Here is a 19,480-nt window from a genome sequence, read left to right on the forward strand (position 1 = left end):
TTGCCTCTGACCAGCCATGTGCTGTCCCTGGTCTGTGAAGGTACTGTCTTTACTCAAAAGGATAAATTCTGGGACTTTGAAGGGAGTGCATATTGTGATTGTCAAAAGCAACTCTTTTTATTCATCTGATAAATATTTTATGAGTACCTAGAACGTGCCAGGCACTGTACTCGGCCTGAAAATACAGTAGGGAGCAAAACTCGCAGTTTAGAGGTAGATACAGGCAGAAACCAATCACAAATGTCTAATTACACACAGTGGTGTGTGTGCTATGACAGAAAAGTGCAATGGTTCCCGAGAGCAAGTAACAGGGTCAGGGAAAGCTTGAGGGAAGGCCCTGGAGGGTAGCATGGATGTCTATCCTTGTTACCAGCTCTTCGCGGCGTCTGGCACACAACGTCGTGGGTCATGTTTGTGGAGTCACTAAGGAATGCTTCTTGTCCCCTCTCCTTCTCAGTCTTCTTCACCTGCTCCATGTCTCAGCCACGGCCATCCCCATCTCTGCAGCCAGCCTCAGAATCAGGGCTGTCCTTCCCTCCTCCCCCATGAGTGGCGTGGGCACCATTTGGATGAGCCTGGGAAGAACACTGTTTCCTTGAGATGAGCAAAGGACCCACCTCCCTCTTACTCTGGCACTTCCCAGTGCTATCTTGTCAACATGTGGGGCCAGCTGACGATGTTTCTCTGGGGGAGGCCCAGGGAGCATGACAGCTCAGGTTAGCAAGGGAGGCTTCCCTGGGGGGGCAGGGTGCTGGGAATCTGGACTTGCCAAAGGCCAACGGTGCCTCCAGGATCAGCCACTTCCAGGGCAAGGAGCAGCTATTGCCCGTCCTCGCATGATGCAAGCCTGCTGATGCTAGGGAAGTGGGGGGCGTCCATCTCCCAGGAGGTGCTAGAAATGTTCAGAGTTGCCGTAGCCTTGTACAGGGTTGATCTCAGCTGCACGAGAGATTAGCCTGCCCTGTGAGGGGCATCTGGTGCTCACACATCTGGCCACTCCAGACGGCATCTGTGGGAGCTGCCCACACCACCTGCTCAACGGGCATCTCTCCATCTTGCACACAGCTGGGTCACCGTATAAACAGAAGGCCTGGCTTCTGCCTCTGCAGCCGGCCAGAGGCTGCCAGAGCTTGGCCCAGACTGCTGCATATCTCTGGGCAAGGTGGAGAAGCACGGCACGTCCTGTGGGGTCAGCAGATGCAGGGCCGTGGGCATCCAGCAGCTTTCACTCTCTAGGTAACCTTGGAAGTGCTCTCCTTTCTGTGACCCTCGAGTCTTCTCTGTGCAGTGAGGGGTGGGGCTCAATCAGTGGCTTTCCAGAGGTTTCCATGGGTCGCCAAGTCCCCTAAAGGCCAAGGGGAGGCTGAGGAGCAAAAATGGGAGCTCTGTGCAACCTTGCTTCCACCAAGCAGCACTTCTTTTAACTGCTTTGGATAGAGAGCTTCTGCCACAAAGTTTCACTTAGGAAAAGAAGGTTCATCGTTTCGAGCGAATTTGAAAACCACTGGAGCGATCATCCCGAAGGCCCCTTCTAGCTCTGACATTTCATGATTTATGAGTAAATAAGATAATATATATGAAGGAGGCCTGGAACATGGTAGAGATGCAATAAATGGGCTCCATTATTACTGCTGTGTCTACATGTGTCATGGGAGCCCCTGATGAACGCTCAGCTGAAATCCAGAGACCAGGCTCACACCGCTTTCTGATCCGCAAGTTCAAGAACTGCACTTGGAGAGTAACACAGCTCTGTGTTGGATAAAGGTGGACAAGAGGAAGGCAGAGAGCACAGGAAGAGAGAGGAAGGAGGAAAATGCAAATGCCAGGGTCAAGGTCTAGGAGCCCTCCCCTGCTCAGTTTCCAGGAGGACAGGGGCAGGACCCAGCCTGCCCCCCTGGACTCCATCATTTAGGCCTCACATACTGGTTGCCATGGAGATGGGGAGTGCAGGGGCCCAGGGCACTGGCCTCTCCACCAGGGGCAGCATCTGGTCTTCTTGATTTTATCCAATTTAAGAAGGCATGGAGGGAGGATACTTCACCCCTTCCTCCCCCTGTCCTCCCACTGTGTCCTCACTGCCTCCCACTCACCTTTAGGACTTCTCTGGGCAGCCACAGGCTGAGTCTCCTTTGGGTGAAGGTCCTGACCCACCTGCTGATGGAGTGAGTGAGAGGAAGGAGGCTGGTGTGGCCACAGAAGGCAGGTCAGGAAGGCGGGGTGGGGAGGTGGGACATGAGTTCTTGAGCAAGGAAACAGACAGGAGCAGAGCGGTTTGTTGAGGCGAGTTGGCCGAGCTGTAGAGGGTAGAGCAGAGGGAAGAGGGGGCAGGGGGGGTGGCTGCTGGAGTAATTCAAGGGAGAGGAAATGCAGGCCTGGCATAGGACAGCGGCAGGGAAGATGCACTAGAAGAATGAACTTGAGTTAAGAGGGGCAGCAGACAGGGCTTTGTTATTCGGATTCAAAGTCTCAGAAGCTCAGTGCGTGGAGGAATCCAAGATCGAGTCTGGCTTTGCCCAAAACTCCTTCCCTGGAAAACTGGCTCCACTAGAAAGATGCCCAGGATCACGTTAGCTTTGGAAATGCGGGGGGTGAAGCCCTGTCCTGAGGATTCAAGGTGCACATTAGCATCATAAAGGCCAGAGAGGCTCTCCCCGCACCCCCCCAGTCTCCCTCCCCCTACCCCCCTGCAGAGCAGTCCTCTCTCCACATTGACTCAACTTTGAATTTTCACAGAGATCCAGACATAAGGAAACTTACATTATTAACTGATTAATCCAACTTTGTGTTTTAACTCTTGACTACAGACCTTCCCTCATCCCCTTCAGAAACACCTACTTACACCTTCTGGAACATCTGGAAATTACTGTTCTCGTCAGATGTATCTCACACACACAGCGCACAACAGTGGGGAGAAGATTCAGGATGTTTGGCTGCCCAAGCGAGACTCACGTCGTGACTGAGAGGTCCCACTTCTGGGGATCAGGCTTGAGGGGGTGCTTCACATGGAAATAACCACATGTATGATGTCACATCTAAAATGTGGAAATAGTGGAATGTCTAAAAATCCAAGGCTCTAATTCCTCAATGGCACTTTTGCACGATGATTGTGAATAGTATATAGCTATACAAGAAATCACTTAAGACTGAGTATGGTTTTTTTTTTTAAGATTTTATTTATTTGACACAGAGACAGCCAGTGAGAGAGAGACAAGCAGGGGGAGTGGGAGAGGAAGAAGCAGGCTCCCAGCAGAGGAGCCTGATGTGGGGCTCAATCCCAGAATGCCAGGATCACGCCCTGAGCCGAAGGCAGATGCCCAACGACTGAGCCACCCAGGCGCTCCAAGACTAAGTATGTTGTAAGAATCCTTTGACTGTAGTTTGTTAAAAAGAGAAATATGTATGAGAAAAAGATAGGAAGGAAATACATAGCAGATCTTTTCTTTACCCTGAGGAGGTTTCTCTGAACGGTGAATATAAGAGCTAAAGTCATAGAAATAAAGTTATATCCACCCTCCCCACCCCCTGCACTGTGATAAGTGGCAACTGGCTTGTACATCTGGTGTCTGTGAGTCTAGTCAGTTGGAGTTGGTTCCCTGAGTCTCATTCCCTGCAGGCATATTAGTATCTGAACCTGTAGGGCTGAACCAGGGTATTACTGTCAAAGTACAGTCCCTAATGAGACTCATCCAGAAAAACCACACATCACATGTCCCCATCTGACATCCTCATTTCTCTGTCTCAGCTTCCCTGGGGCAAACAGGGCTTTGGAGAAGAAACCACTGGAACCTATGAGGGGTAGAACTTGATTCACACTAGACCATCCAGGTGAGTCCTACATTGCTTGGTTCTTGACCTTGGTTGCACATTGGACTCAACTAAAAATCTTTTGTAAAGATGCAATCGCAAAAGGGTCCCACTCTCAGATATTCTGATTTAGTTGATGGGGTGCAAGGCCTGAGCACTAGAGTTTGCAAAGGCCCAGGGGATTCCAGTGTGCACCAGGCGTGGGGAACCAGACTGAGGCCAAAGCAACAAGGGTGCCCGTCTGCTCTAAGCGCAGGATTCAAAGTCAGCATTAAATGCTCCGGGGCACAGAGGGGGCACCTCTCAGGGCCTGGGGTCGGTGGCCTAGGAGGGCTGTGAGGTCAGGCCCGGTGATGAGTCTGGGTTCCCTCAGACAGGTCTCAGGTCAGGCAGGTGGCCGGGAGTGAGAGGCCTGGGCTCCCCAGCATCCCTGGTTTGGGAGAAGGAGCCCCGGCCCCCAGGATGCCAGCACCTGTGCTTTTCAAATGAAGACATTGCCACCCGCCAAGTGGACGGTTTGTAGGGCTAAATGGCTTAATATTTTTGGAGTAGAAGGAACAAAACTGCCTCAAGACACTGTTGTTTTCCCCGCCGTAATTGATGGGGCTCACTCTTTTCTGCCGTTAAAGCACAAACTGGAGCTATTTTTCTTTTTTTAACCAAACACCGCTGAATGTGAAACATCGATTTTTTTTTTAACTGAGTTTCAAACTGAGAAATGTCTTGATCGCAGAAGTCAGTCACCTAGAGCGTCATAGTAACTTCCATCCCTGCCATCAAGGGGCTGAGTGGGGCTTCTGCTGCGCTGACTCCCCACGCCCCTCGGGGCTCCCGCCCCACCTTCAGCCCAGAAGGGCTGCTTTGAAGATAGGGGCCCTCCAGTTCTTCTTCTGAAGGGCACATGAGAACCCTCCCTGTCTCGTGTGGCTTTCAGCTTCTCTTCTGGGAGGCTCTAAGGAGCCCTCACTGCCTTTCTGACCACGTCCATGCCCTGTGAGCACACCATGACCCAGGGGGGAAGCACACTCTGAACCCCTGCCCCACTGTGTCGCTCAGGACCACTTCATACAGTTGTGCTGGTTGCTCACTGCACAACTCTAGAGAATGTGTCCCCGTCAGTGTCACTCACCTGCTTTTTAAAACCAGTTCTTGACAACTCTCCTGTTGCCTACGGCTACAACTCTTCAACCTGGCTCCCAGTGCCCTGTCTGGCCTTCCTGTCCAGCCATCCCAAGCTCTATCCCCTCATCCCTAGCTCTGGTCTCACTGGATTTATATACTTTTCCCAAAGAAGCATGTTTTCTCTGCCAGCGTCTTTCCCACACACTATGCTCTCTGCCTGCAACACTCTCCTTCCTGCCTTCCCCACCTTCCCAGGCGAATTCTACTCCTCCCTCAGTTCTCAACTAAAACATCACTTCCTCCAGAAAACCTTCCCTGACTCCCCCACCCCACTGGGTCCCCCTGCTCCATGGCACCCTTTACTTCCCTCGGCACAGCTCTCACCTCGAGTAATTGCTCCAGCTGTACCTTGGTTTCCCTGATTAGACCAGGAGCCTACCTGCCCCAACCCTGCCCTTCTCGACTAAAACTCTGGAAGCTTCCAAGCCCTTTCCTGTCCCCTCTCTTGGAGCAGAGTGGACACCAGTATCCTGATTTGAGCTTTGCCAAGATGCTGATGCCCTGACTGGAGCTCCGGCTTGAACGCCTGGGTCCCTGGGCTCTCAGGGCCCAGCACCGTCCTCTAGGTCACCAGAGTCAAGAGCCGATGCTTCACCCAGTTCTCTCATTTAAACGGCACACCCATCCTCTGAGTGGGTGTTATTATTATTGCTATTGTACCCGCCTTATGGATGAGGAAACTAAGGAACAGAGGGGTTCAGTGACTTGCCCGACACCACACAGTAAGTAGTGGCTGTGCTGGAATTCGGACATAGGACACACTGACTCCAAAGCCTTTGCTTCACACAGATATTCCCTGAACGAAATTCAGATTTGCTACACAGTGTCAAATTCAGGGCCTGAGAGGGCGGGACTGGCCTTCTGGGCCCACCTTCCCGGGTCCCCATGTCCCCGCTGTCCCCGGCTCTGTGGACGAGGCTGGTGAGGCTCTGGCCCAAAGCTGGGCATCTTCTACCCATCTCCTCAGCGGGGCTCTCCGCGCCCCTTCCTGTCCTCTTGCCGGTCCCTCCTCCCAGCGTGGAGCAGGAGGACGGCTGTTCCCTATGTCCCTGGACCATCCTTCAGAGGCAGCCACAGCCCTCCTCAATCTTCCTCCCCGTGTTACCGTGCTTCCTCAGGACTGGCAGTGTCACCTTGGACTGTGAAGTCACGGACGGTCCTGCAGTCACAGGGAAAAATAGGCAAAGAAATTGCATTTCCTCCGAGACCATTGTGAAGCGCGTGTGACGTGCCCCTTTTGTGTCGGATTGTTTTAGCTGCATCTTGCAGGACCCGGATTCCGTTTTTGTTGAAACACGGAAGGCCCTCGGCACAGGGAAAGGAGACAGCTGGGGAAAAGGTACTTGGGTTCTAATCCCAGCTCGTCAACAACCTGTTTAAAAATCTTCAGTGACTCTTTTTGTCCTTAAGAGGATTTCTAAATACCTTAAGGGTGGGTGGGGTGGGAGTAAGCAAGGTCCTGAACCATCAGGCCCGTCATTTCTCTGGAATGCTCCACTCCAGCTACAATGAGCAACTCCCTGTTCCTCTGACCCTCAGAGATGTCCCTGCAGCTGCCTTTTTCCTCCCTCTTGGTCCAGAAAACCCTGTTTACCCTTCAGCCTGAAAGTCACCTCCTCCAGGAAGTATTCTGCTACCGTCGCTTAGGTTCCTAATGCTCCCGTGTCCCCATGGATGTCGTCCAGTGGAGTGTGTAATGCAATTTAGCGTATTTTCTCTGTTCAATCATCTAACTGTCTGCTGTGTGAGCTTCAAGAGGGCCACACTTACTCCATCTTGCTCAGCATTGTTCCTCCAGCACCTGGCACAGTGCCTGACACACAAGAGGTGTTCTGGAAGCATACACTGCATAAGTGAACAACTAAACAAATCAGCCAGGATTCCTAGTGGCAAGCCACAGAACCAACTATGTCTGATTTAAGGGGAAAAAACCCCCAATGTATTCAAGGGCTCTCTCCAGCGGGCTTGGGAGCTCCAGGCTTGGGGCCACAGAGCAAACTATGCCCGGCCACGAGGCAGGACTTATGCGGGGAAGACACCACTGCCATCTTCCATGAGAACAAGTCCCTGTTATGGAGACCACCACCATCCCCAGCCACGGACCCTCGACCGCTCCAGCAGCAACATGCCCCTGTTCCTCTGGGAACTTGAACTGGCTGCCGCCCTCCCTCTTGCTTCTTCCTGTTATTCACTCTTGATTGAGAGCCTGAGGCTGATGTCCTGATGGGCACAGCCTGGGTCACGTGCCCGCACCCTAGCCTCGAGGGAGCCTGGGACTGGGAGTACTTCGCATATTTATTTCCTTGAATGAGAGATGGGGGATTCATCGGGTGGAGAATTCCTAGGAATGGGGTACCCATGCTGAGAGGTTCACAAGAACAGTGATCAATGAATGATCCAATGAGCCAAGGGCCTTAGGCGTTTTCCCTTCCTGTTTGCTGCTTTGGTTTCCCCTTCTGCAGAGGAAAACGTATTAGTGTCTCAGCTCCTCTTTGGCATCACCATTCGACAGTTCTGGTTGCGTGCTGTTTATCCATCCGTAGCGTGAAGGCTCAGAGGCAAAATGACCCAGAGGGAAGAGAATGTCCCAAAAGTTCTTCTACCAGTCAGGACCGCCTGGGTTATGCCACCGTAATGAATTAACCCAGTCCCGGGAGCTCATACCAGAGGGGACTGCCACGATCGGGGGCGTGGCTACCTGGAAAGAAGGGGGGATTCACCCACTGCTGGAGGTACTCCCTACTGCTCATCCCTCATCGGAAGCCAGCTGCCCTGAACTATTCTGAAGGAGCATAGGGTCAGAATGGCTAATAAAAAAACCCAGCTGTTCCACCAGAAAGGTCAAGTTCAAAGGCAGGCAGCTTCACAGAGGAGGATTTATCAGCAGTAATACTGCTGACGATCTGTTTATTTATACAGCCATTCATGGAAAAAACTACGGAGCGTCTGCCGTGTATCAGATAGGTACTGGCCCCTGAGGATGGGGTGGTAAACAAGACAGAAAGGCGCAAGCCCTCTTTGGGCTTATACTCTCGTGAGGAAGAAAGAGAAGAAGTAGATAAGCCGAGAATTAAGCAGGGTGCTTTTCCGTGGGGATCAGGGCTACAAAGGCTTCAACGGTGCGGAGAGCAGAGAGTGTGTGGGTGACGGGCATTCTAGCAGCCACGGTCAGGGAAGGCGAAGCGCCTCTAAGATGACATTTAGGCTGAATCGGGATTAATAAGAAGAGGGAAAAGCAAGCAGGATGGAGGGGACAGCTGGGCGAGAAGACTATAATGCAGGAACAAATGTGGCTGGAGACAAGGTCAGAGAAGTGCGTGGGGTCCTTCTCCCACCGCAAGGAATCTGTGGGGACAGGGCTTGGGGGGAGGGTGAATTGCCTGGTGCTAAGCAAGAGAGTGACACGATCTGATTTGATTTTGTGGGTTTTTTCCCAAAAGATCACTCTGGCTGCTGGGTGGGGAGTGGATCAGAGGGGAGCAAGGTAATAACAGAGTGAACACAATACCTAGTTCGATAGGAGCGAAATCACCGGCAGAGAGTTCTGGCTCTCATTGCTATTGCAAATGGTAACTGCTGTGGGTACTGCAGGGAGTTACCAAGACCAGGGGCACGGAGGAGGGGCCTGTCCGAGAATTCCCAGAGGATTGTCTTCCACAGGTCTCTGGATCAGTCAGGAGAACACCAATGAAACCCCCCACCTCAGTGCTTTACGGACACTGTTTTATCTCTTGCTCACACTGCGGGCTCGTCCTGGGTGGGCCAGGGGTCTCTGCTCTGTGCAGTCTCACTTAGGGACCCAGGCGGACAGAAGCACCGCCCTTTGCAGCCTGGTCTTCTTGTCCCTACAGCAGGCAGGGGAAGAGCCTGGAGAGAGAGCCAGCGCGTCCTCCTCTGCACTTTGTCACCTCTTCTTATAGCCCGTGGGCCAGAACCCGCCACATGTCTGCGCATAGTTGCGAGGAAGCAGCGGTCTGGTGTGTGATCGGGAGGAGAGCAGGACTGCACACGCGTGGGCGCTAGCAAAGTCAGAGTGGGCCTGAAATCAGAAGTGAGTGTTCTCTGGCAAAATGGAAAAGGGAGGGGGGTGGGAGGACTGTAGAAAAGAGGCATCACAGGACGGGCGAGACACCAAAGACTTGCCCAAACCAAGACTTCAGCTGCTTTTCTGCTGGGTTATCCCATGGGACTCGGGAGCAAAAAACGCTTGTTTTAGGATGAATATGGATCTGGCCAGGCACTCAGCCCTGGAAGGTCATTTGGCACAGAGCCTCCAGATGCCAGGAGAGCAGACACCCCCCCCCGCAAGCCCTTCACAGGGCCACAGTAACCCTACCTCTCTCTGAAGTTCGCTGGAGAATTTTGTGAACATTTTTCCATTGTTATGTGATCTTTCTTTTAGATCCTTGTTCTGCACACAGATTTTTCTCTTTTTCTAATAACATTATCATTTTTTTCAAAGATTTTGTTCATTTGTTTAAGAGAGCGAGCGAGCGCACATGTGCAAGAGGGCACATGTGCAAGAGGGCACTAGCGGATGTGGGGAGGGACAGAGGGAGAGGGAGAAGCACACCCTCTGCCGAGCAGGGGGCCAGACCCAGGGCTCGATCCCAGGGCCCTGGGATCATGACCTGAGCCGATGGCAGATGCTTAACTGTCTGAGCCACCCAGGGGCCCCCAACGTTATCATTTTTAATAATACTCAAAGCTGCACTTTTCCAAGTACCTTCTAAGCATTGCCCATCCCGTAGCTTCTTTAATCTCCCAACAATCCCAGAAAGTAGATGGGATTATTGGCATCATTTTACACAGGGGGAAACTGAGGCACGGTGAGAGTCAATAACTTGCCTAAAGTGTTTACAGCTAAGAGTGGAGGAGCTGGGATTCAAAGCCATGGGGCCTGGCTCTGGAGGCTCTCCTCTCAAACTGTAGACCACACTGCCTTTGAGCTGGGGTGCACCCCAGCAGACACGGTCGCAAGCCACGCTGGCTCTAAAGAGTGGCTGTCCCCAGGAGTGGAGGAGAGCAGAAGATCCTCTTCAGTCCCGTATTCCTCAACGGGTGACTCACAGGGGAACAAACCCTCCCTCGTGGACACACACAGAACCTAGCCCGAACCCAGTATGTGCACAGCGGGCATCTGTGTACTTCAGCCAGTAATGGGTTAACAGACAGAACCAAAGGGTTCAGCTCTTCTTGCTTTTCATTCTATTCAACTTCATATTTAGGTTCCGGGTTTTCTTTTTTTTTCCCAACAAATATTTTTGAACATGCCCTACAAGGAAGATAGTCAGTTAACGCCATCAAGGGAAGTAAGGAGAGGAAATTAAGCAGAATCTCTCCCCTCAAAGAGCTTGCCATCTGCTCAAGGGCACCAGACAGAATCCCATGACAAATGTGATCATTTTGAAGGAGGAGGTCGTGGTACAGTTCTAAACAAGACACCGTGCTTAATTGTGAGATGGGATCAGGATGTTGGGAGCTGTGGAGGGCCAGCGCGGAAGCAGGTGGGGGACAGCGCTAAGCTGGATTAACGAGACAGACCTGGAGCAGGAGGAGGAATTTGAATCGGGTTTTGGAGGATGTGGCAAAGACCAAATGAAGCTGATGCCAGGGATGCCTGCCCGGGATACTGAGACCGGGAGCTTTGTCCAGGGCTAGAGGCCACTGGGCAAAGGTGAATGCACACGCCGGCTGGACCAAGACCCCTCGGCAGTCCTTGCCCTCAAGGGAGCTCTTGTTAAGGGCAGACAGCAAGTTCTCAGAGTAACGAGGATCGAAGCAGACCGGGGACGGAAAAGCGAGACGGAAGGTGAGTTCTGCAAAGCCGCGGGCTCTGCGGGGCCCCTGCCAGTTGCTCCTCGTGTAAGAGCAGACGCTGGGCACGGGGAAGCCGCATTTGCTCAGCCGCCTGAGTATCTTTGCAAGCCCCCGTAGGAAGGCCCAGGGCTGTGAACAAATGTTTTCAACTCTAGTACTTACAGCCTTGAGGCTGCCACCTTCTATGCTTTGGAAAATTTGCTTCCATCACACACACACACACACACACACACACACACTCACACAAACCAACAACAACAAAAACCTACGCGTTTCCCTGCTGCACGAGTCAGAGCCGACAACCCACTCCCACTGGTTTTAAGAAGAAAATAAATGTACCAGCAGTTATTAGATAGCTCAGAGAACTTCAGAGAAGCCCAGAGAGCTGGCCTTCTACACTACATTCCGGTCAGGGCGCTGGCCCACGTGCGGATATGGTCCCCGTCCCGGGCACAGTCACGGGAGCGTGGAACGCCGTCCCCAGGGCTCTGTCACAGCTGCCTCTGAAAGCTCGCTGGCTCCCCGGCCCCTGGCCGAGAGCACGGCTTCCACACGGCACCTCTTTCCGAACTGAAGCTGCTCGTCTATCCAGCCAGTCGCGGGATCCCGAGTCACGTCACTAACACCGGGCTGGGAAAGCAAGTTCTGACTTCTGTACTGGGAAAGTGGGATTCGGAATAGGAGTAGTGACCAGGGTGTGGCCACACATCCTGGCTTCTTGAAGAGAACCTCAGGTTTCTGCCTGTTGTCCCAGCACCCTTCTAACTCTCACATGTGGTTCCACTGGGATCATAAATGATATAGACGTCCTAATAAATCCCAATAATAATTGTCGGGTTCGGTCATCACAGATGTGCTGCTTCCCCCCCTACCCCGATGCTCTGTCCCTCCCATCTGGGAAGCATGTCTTGAATGTACCAAAGCCCTACTCCTACGACAGAGCTAAGGGGGACTCTCCTGTTTGAGCTCAGGGAAAGCCCACCACAGGCATACCTCCGGGACCATTCCGGCCAGAAGAGGGAGAACTTTTCTCTGCAAGGAAAGGGAAAAATAGCCAAATGAAAATACAGAGGAACAAAGGAAAATATAAGCAACCAGCTGGCCAGTTTCGCTGAAATTCCGGGTTGGGGCCAGCTCATGGAGGGCCTTGAATGGCAAGGAGAAAACTTCAGACTTTATCTCCAGGAAAGAAGATGTACGACACATGGAAGATCTCTGAACAGGGGAAGGGACCGACCTCGTCCGTGTACTGGAAAGAGCAGAGGCCGGACAGACCTGAGCGTAATGCATGACTTACTGCAGAGTGAGGGACAGAACGGAAAGTTACTCAGCCTCTTGAAACCTCAAATTTCTTGTTTGTAAAAGACAGAAAATGAAAACCTTCTCTTGAGGGGCGCCTGGGTGGCTCAGTCGTTAAGCGGCTGCCTTTGGCTCATGGCGTGATCCCGGTGTTCTGGGATCGAGTCCCACATCAGGCTCCTCCGCTGGGAGCCTGCTTCTTCCTCTCCCACTCCCCCTGCTTGTGTTCCCTCTCTCGCTGGCTGTCCCTCTCTGTCAAATAAATAAATAAAATCTTTAAAAAAAAAAACCAAAAAACCTTCTCTTGAGAGTGTTGTGAGGCTGAATTAAAATATGAAGTTCTTGGCGCAGTACACACACACAGGAGCTACCTGACTGTCGGCTGCCTTAGCTGATGCCCGGCAGGATCGGGGAGAGCATCATACAGCACATGTGCGTAGAGCAACAGGAAAGGGGAGAGGCTGGAGGCGAGGAGGCCAGCAGAGAGGTGGCCTGGGGGAGAGAACTGTGGAGGAAGAACGCACTGACATAGGGGAGGCGGAGTCAGGCTGAGGGCCAGGCTTCCCACCTGGGTGACTGGCAGGCCAGTGGTGACAGCCCCAAGGTGCAGGGTGATGGCAGGTGGCTGGTTCAGAGGGACTCGTAAGGAAGGGAAAGACGGGAATGCAATTTGGAATATACAGAATGTAAAGGCCCAGGCTGTCATCTGGGAGACTTCTCCAGCAGGAGAGCTAGAGTTTGAAATTCGCCCCCGCAGACCCACATCTTAGACACTCGAAGAGGAAGAGTACTGAATAACAACAGAATACGCCTTGTTACGGGCCCCTGGTGGGCTCAGTTGGTGGAGCGTGCAACTCTTGATCTTAGGGTTGTGAGCTCGAGCCCCACGTTGGGTGTAGAGATTACTTAAAAATAAAATCTTAAAAAAAAAAGAAAAAAGAATATGCCTTATAATAGGCTGGGACCAAGCCACAGAGCTTCTGTTCACGGTCCTGGCAGAGAAGGCTAAAGACACACCCGGATAGCAGAGATCTTTGGTCCAGTTTTAGTTACTTTATGTATATGACTGAGGTAGGGATCCAACTTCATTCTTTTGCATGTGGCTGTCCAGTATCCCAGCACCATTTGTTGGCAAGACCATTCTTTCCCCCATTGAATTGTCTTGACACCTTGTGGAAATTCAATTGGCCATTGATATATGGGTTTATTTCCATACTATTCCGCTGATCGATACGTCTATATTAATGCCAATATCACACTGTCTTGATTTTTCTTGCTTTGTAATAAGTTTTCAAATCAGGAATTGAGAGTACTCCTACTTTGTTCTTGTTTTTCAAGGTAGTTGTGGCCATTATGAGTCCCTTGTAATTCCATATGAATTTTAGAATCAGCTTGTCAATTTCTACAAAGAAGTNGGGATGGACTGGTGGTGGGTAGTAGGGAGGGCACGTATTGCATGGTGCACTGGGTGTTATACGCAACTAATGAAGCATCAAACTTTACATCAGAATCAGGGGATGTACTGTATGGTGATTAACATAATATAATAAAATAATTAATTATAAAAAATAAAATAAAATAAAAAAAAAAAAAAAAAGAAGTCAGCTTATATTCTGATATGGGTAACATTTAATCTGTAGATCAGTTTGAGGAGTATTACGTTTTCCCAGCACGGACAGGGAATGTCTTTTCCTTTATTCAGATTCTCTTTAATGTTTCAACAATATTTTTCAGCTGTAGTTTTTAATGTACAAGTCTTACACTTTTGTTAAATTTATTCCTAAGTATCTTATTCTTTTTATGCTGTTGTAAACTAGAATTTTTCTTAACTTCATTTTGAATTGTTTATTGATAATGTATAGAAATATAATTGATTTTTGTGTATTGATCATATGTTCTATAACTATGCTGGACTAATTCTTTTTTTTTTAAAAGATTTTATTTATTTATTTAACAGTGATAGAGACAGCCAGCGAGAGAGGGAACACAAGCAGGGGGAGTGGGAGAGGATGAAGCAGGCTCATAGCGGAAGAGCCTGATGTGGGGCTCGATACCATAACGCCAGGATCACGCCCTGAGCCGAAGGCAGACGCTTAACCGCTGTGCCACCCAGGCGCCCCATGGACTAATTCTAACAGTGTGAGTGTGTCTGTGTGTATTTCTTAGCATGTACTATTCTCAATATCATGCCAGCTGCAAATAGAGATAGTTTTACCTCTTCCTTTCCAATCTGGATGTTTCTTTTTTGTTCTTTTATTTGCATATTTACCCCGGCTAGAAGCTCCATTACCACGCTAAATACAAGTCATGAAAGTGGACATATTTGTCTTATTTTTAGTCTTAGAAGGAAAGTAATCAGTCTTTCACTGTTGTGTTAGCTGTGAGTTTTTGTAGATACCATTTATTAAGTTGAGGAAGATCACCTTTATTCCTTTTTTATTGAATGCTTTTATCTTGAAAAGGAATTGGGTTTTATTGAATATTTTTTCTGCATCTATTGAGATGATCATGTCGGTTTTGTCCTTTATTAATATGGTGCATTATACCGATTTTCAGAAATGAAAAAACTTTGCATACCTGGAATAATTTCCACTTAGTTATGGTGTATAACCACTTTTATATATTGCTTGCTTGATTTTGCCAGTATTTTGGTGAGGATTTTGTGTCTATATTCATAAGGGATTTTGGTCTGTGGTTTTCTTTTCTTATGATGTTTTTGTCTGATTTTGGTGTTGGCATAATACTGACCTCATAGAATGAGTTGGCAAGGTTCTCCTCCTCTTCTATTTCTTGGAAAGATTTGTGAAAGATTGGTATTAATTCTTCTTTAAATGTTACATAGAATTACCAGTAAAACCATACGGGCCTGAGCTTTTCTTCATTGGAAGTGTGGTTGTTGTTTCTAATTAATTCCATCTCTTAACTTGTAATAGGTCTATTCAGAGTTTCTTTCTTTCTTCTTTCTTCTTTCTTTCTTTCTTCTTTCTTTCTTTCTTTCTTTCTTTCTTTCTTTCTTTCTCTTTCTTTCTTTCTTTCTTTCTTTCTTTCTTTCTTTCTTTCTTTCTTTCAGAGCGAGATTGGGGGGGGGGGTAGCGCAGAGGGAAAGAGAGACCCAAGTAGGCTCCATGCTCAGCAAGGAGCCTGACACAGGGCTTGCTCACGATCCTGAGATTATGACCTGAGCTGAAATCAAGAGTTGGATGCTTAATCAACTGAGCCACCCAGGTAACCCCAGAGTTTCTTTTTCTTCTCACGTCATTTTCAGTCATTTGTGTCAGTCTAGGAATTTTTTTTCATTTCACCTAGATTATCTAATTTGTTGGCATATGGTTGTTCATAGTACTACTACGTAATCCTTTTATTTCTGTAAGGTCTGTAGTAATGTCCTCTCTTTCATTCCTGATTTTAATAATTTGAACAATCCCTCTTTTTTTTTCTTGGCTGGTTTATCTAGAGGTTTGTTGATTTTGTTGGTATTTAAAAATGAACCAACTTTGATTTCATTAAATGTCTCTATTGTTTTTCTATTCTCTGTTTGATTTACCTTTATTACTTACTCTTATCTTCATTATTTCTTCTTTTCTGCTTGCTTTGGGTTTACTTTGCTCCTCTTTCACTAGGTTCTTCAGGTGGAAACTATAGTATTGGTTTAAGATCTGTCTTCTGATGTAATATAGGTTCTAATAGCCATACATTTCTCTAGACACTGCTTGAGCCACATCCTCTACATTTTGGTATGCTGTGGTTTGCTTTCATTTATCTCAAAATGTTTTTTCATTTCCTTTGTGATTTTTTTCCTTGATCTATCAGTTACTTAGAAATACGTTGTTTAATTTCCATATATTTGAATTTCTGGCATTTCCTTCTGTTATTGATTTCTAATTTTATTCCCTTGCAGTCAAAGAACATTCTTTGCATGATTTTAATTCTTTCTGATTTATTGAAGCTTGTTTTATGACCTAACATGTGGTCTAACCTGGAGAAAATCCATGCACACTTGAAAAGAATGTATTCTGCGGTTAATTAGGTGAAGAATTCTACCAATGTCTGCTTTATGGTGGTGTTCAAGTCCTCTGCCTCCCTGTTGATCTTCTGCCCAGTTGCTCTATCCCACTGAAAGTGGGGTGTTGAAGTCTCAACTCTGATTGTGGGATTGTCTATTTCTCTATTCAATTCTAGTATGTTTTGCTTCATGTGTTTTGGGGCCTTATTAGGTGCATATGTTTATATTGTTATGTCTTTATGATAAATTGACATAATTACAAAATATCCTTCCTGTCCCTACTAATGATTTTTGTCTTAAAATCTACTTGTCTAATATTAGTGTAGCCTCTCCAGGTCTTGTTTGGTTAACGTTAGCATGGCATATCCTTTTCTATTGGTGTCTTTGAAACTAAAGTGTGTCTCTTGTAGACAGCATATACTTGGATCCTGTGTTTTATTCATTTTGCCATCTCAGCCTTTTATTGGAATGTTTAGTCCATTTGCATTGAACATAATTGCTGATAAGGTAGGAGTTACAGCTGGAATTTGCTATTTGTTTTCTACATGTTTTATGGTTTTTGGCCCTCTGTGCTTCTATTTATGTTAGAAGTACACTAGAGGGGCGCCTGGGTAGCGCAGTCGTTAAGCGTCTGCCTTCGGCTCAGGGCGTGATCCCGGCGTTCTGGGATCGAGTCCCCACATCGGGATCCTCGGCTGGGAGCCTGCTTCTTCCTCTCCCACTCTCCCTGCTTGTGTTCCCTCTCTCGCTGGCTGTCTCTATCTCTGTCAAATAAATAAATAAAATCTTTAAAAAAAAAATCTTAAAAAAAAAAAAGAAGTACATTAGAAAGTATAGTATTTTAATTCCCTATTGTTTCTTTTTTCATATTTTAAAAATTATTTTCTTAGTGGTTGCTCTGGGAATTACAATTAACACCTAAACTTAAAACAATTTAGTTTGAACTGATGCCAACTTANTGTGTTCCCTCTCTCGCTGGCTGTCTCTATCTCTGTCAAATAAATAAATAAAATCTTTAAAAAAAAATCTTAAAAAAAAAAAAGAAGTACACTAGAAAGTATAGTATTTTAATTCCCTATTGTTTCTTTTTTCATATTTTAAAAATTATTTTCTTAGTGGTTGCTCTGGGAATTACAATTAACACCTAAACTTAAAACAATTTAGTTTGAACTGATGCCAACTTAATTTCAATAATATGCAAAAACTTTGTTTCAATATATCTGTTCCCTCCTCCTTTGTTTTACTGTAATACAAGTTAGATCTTTACATATTATAAGCTCTTCAACAGTTTTATAATTGTTGCTTTATGCTGTTGTGTTTTAAATCAGTTGGGAAAATAAAATCATTATAAACAAAAGTGCATTTATATTGTCTTTATGTTAACCTATGTAGTTATCTTCACTTGTGCTTTTTATGTATTTGTGTGGTTTCAAGTTAGTGTCTAGTGTCCTTTCACTTCAGCCTGAAAGACTCCCATTAGTATTTCTTTTTTTTTTTTAAAGATTTTATTTATTTATGCAACAGAAAGACAGCCAGCGAGAGAGGGAACACAGCAGGGGGAGTGGGAGAGGAAGAAACAGGCTCCCAGTGGAGGAGCCCGATGTGGGACTCAACCCCGGAATGCTGGGATCACGCCCTGAGCCGAAGGCAGACGCTTAATGACTGCGCTACCCAGGCGTCCCTCCCATTAGTATTTCTTGTACGGCAGGTCTGCTACCAACAAATTCTCAGTTTGTGTTTNAAGTGCATTTATATTGTCTTTATGTTAACCTATGTAGTTATCTTCACTTGTGCTTTTTATGTATTTGTGTGGTTTCAAGTTAGTGTCTAGTGTCCTTTCACTTCAGCCCGAAAGACTCCCATTAGTATTTCTCTTTTTTTTTTTTAAAGATTTTATTTATTTATGCAACAGAAAGACAGCCAGCGAGAGAGGGAACACAGCAGGGGGAGTGGGAGAGGAAGAAACAGGCTCCCAGTGGAGGAGCCCGATGTGGGACTCAACCCCGGAATGCTGGGATCACGCCCTGAGCCGAAGGCAGACGCTTAATGACTGCGCTACCCAGGCGTCCCTCCCATTAGTATTTCTTGTACGGCAGGTCTGCTACCAACAAATTCTCAGTTTGTGTTTATCTGGGGATGGGTTAATATCTCCTTCATTTTTGAAGCATGGTTTTGCTAGATTGTCTTGGTTGACCTTTTCTTTCATTTCTTGAATATGTCATTCCACTGCCTTCTGGCACCTATAGTTTCTGAAGAGTTTTTAATTTTATTGAGGATCACTTGTATGTGACAAGTCATTTTCTCTTGCTGCTTTCAGGATTCTTTCTTTGTCTTTGACTTTTGGCCATTTGACTATGATGTGTCTTGAAATTTGTTGAGGTTCTTGGATGTGTAGATTAATATTTTACGTCTAATTTGGGAAGTTTTCTAAGTTTATTCATATTTCTTTCTGCCCCTTTCTCACCTCTCCTTCTGGGACTCCCATTATGCACATGTTGGTATTGTTAATGGTATCCCATGGGTCCCTGAGGTTCTTCCATTTTTAAAAATTCTTTTTCTTGCTGTTCCTCAGACTAGATAATCTCAATTGACTTATCTTCAAGTTTGGTCATCTTTTCTTCTGCCAATTCAAATACACTGTAGAGACTATCTAGTGAATTTTTTATTAATAATAAAAAATTTTCTTTTTTTTAATAATAATTTTTATTTTGTTATGTTAGTCACCATACAGTATATCCTTAGTTTTGGCTGTAATGTTCCATGATTCATTATTTGCATATAACACCCAGTCACCATGCAATATGTGCCCTCCTTACTACCCACCACTGGCCTATCCCATTCCCCCACCCCCCTCCCCTCTGAAGCCCTCAGTTTGTTTCCCAGAGTCCACAGTCTCTCATTGTACATTCCACCTTCTGTTTACCCCCCCTTCACTCTTCCCTTCCTTCTCCTACCAATCTTCCTATTTCTTATGTTCCATAAATGAGTGAAACCATATGATAATTGTCTTTCTCTGCTTGACTTATTTCACTTAGCATAATCTCCTCCAGTCCCGTCCATGTTGCTGCAAATGTTGTGTAATTGTTCTTTCTGATGGCTGTATTTCAGTCATTATACTTTTCAACTCCAGAATTTCTATTTGGTTCTTTTTGTATAATCTCCATCTCTTTATTGATGTTTTCTATGTGGTGACACATTGTTCTCATACTTTCATTTAATTCTTTGGAAATGTTTTCCTTTAATTCATCGAACACTTTATAATAGAGATTAAAGTCTTTGTCTAGTAAGTCCAATTTCTGGACTTCCTCAGGGAGAATTCGTATTGACTGCATTTTTCCTCTGTATGGATCATACTTTCCTATTTCTTCGTAT

This window comes from Ailuropoda melanoleuca, chromosome 2, assembly GCF_002007445.2.
Source record: "Ailuropoda melanoleuca isolate Jingjing chromosome 2, ASM200744v2, whole genome shotgun sequence".
NCBI lineage: Eukaryota > Metazoa > Chordata > Mammalia > Carnivora > Ursidae > Ailuropoda > Ailuropoda melanoleuca.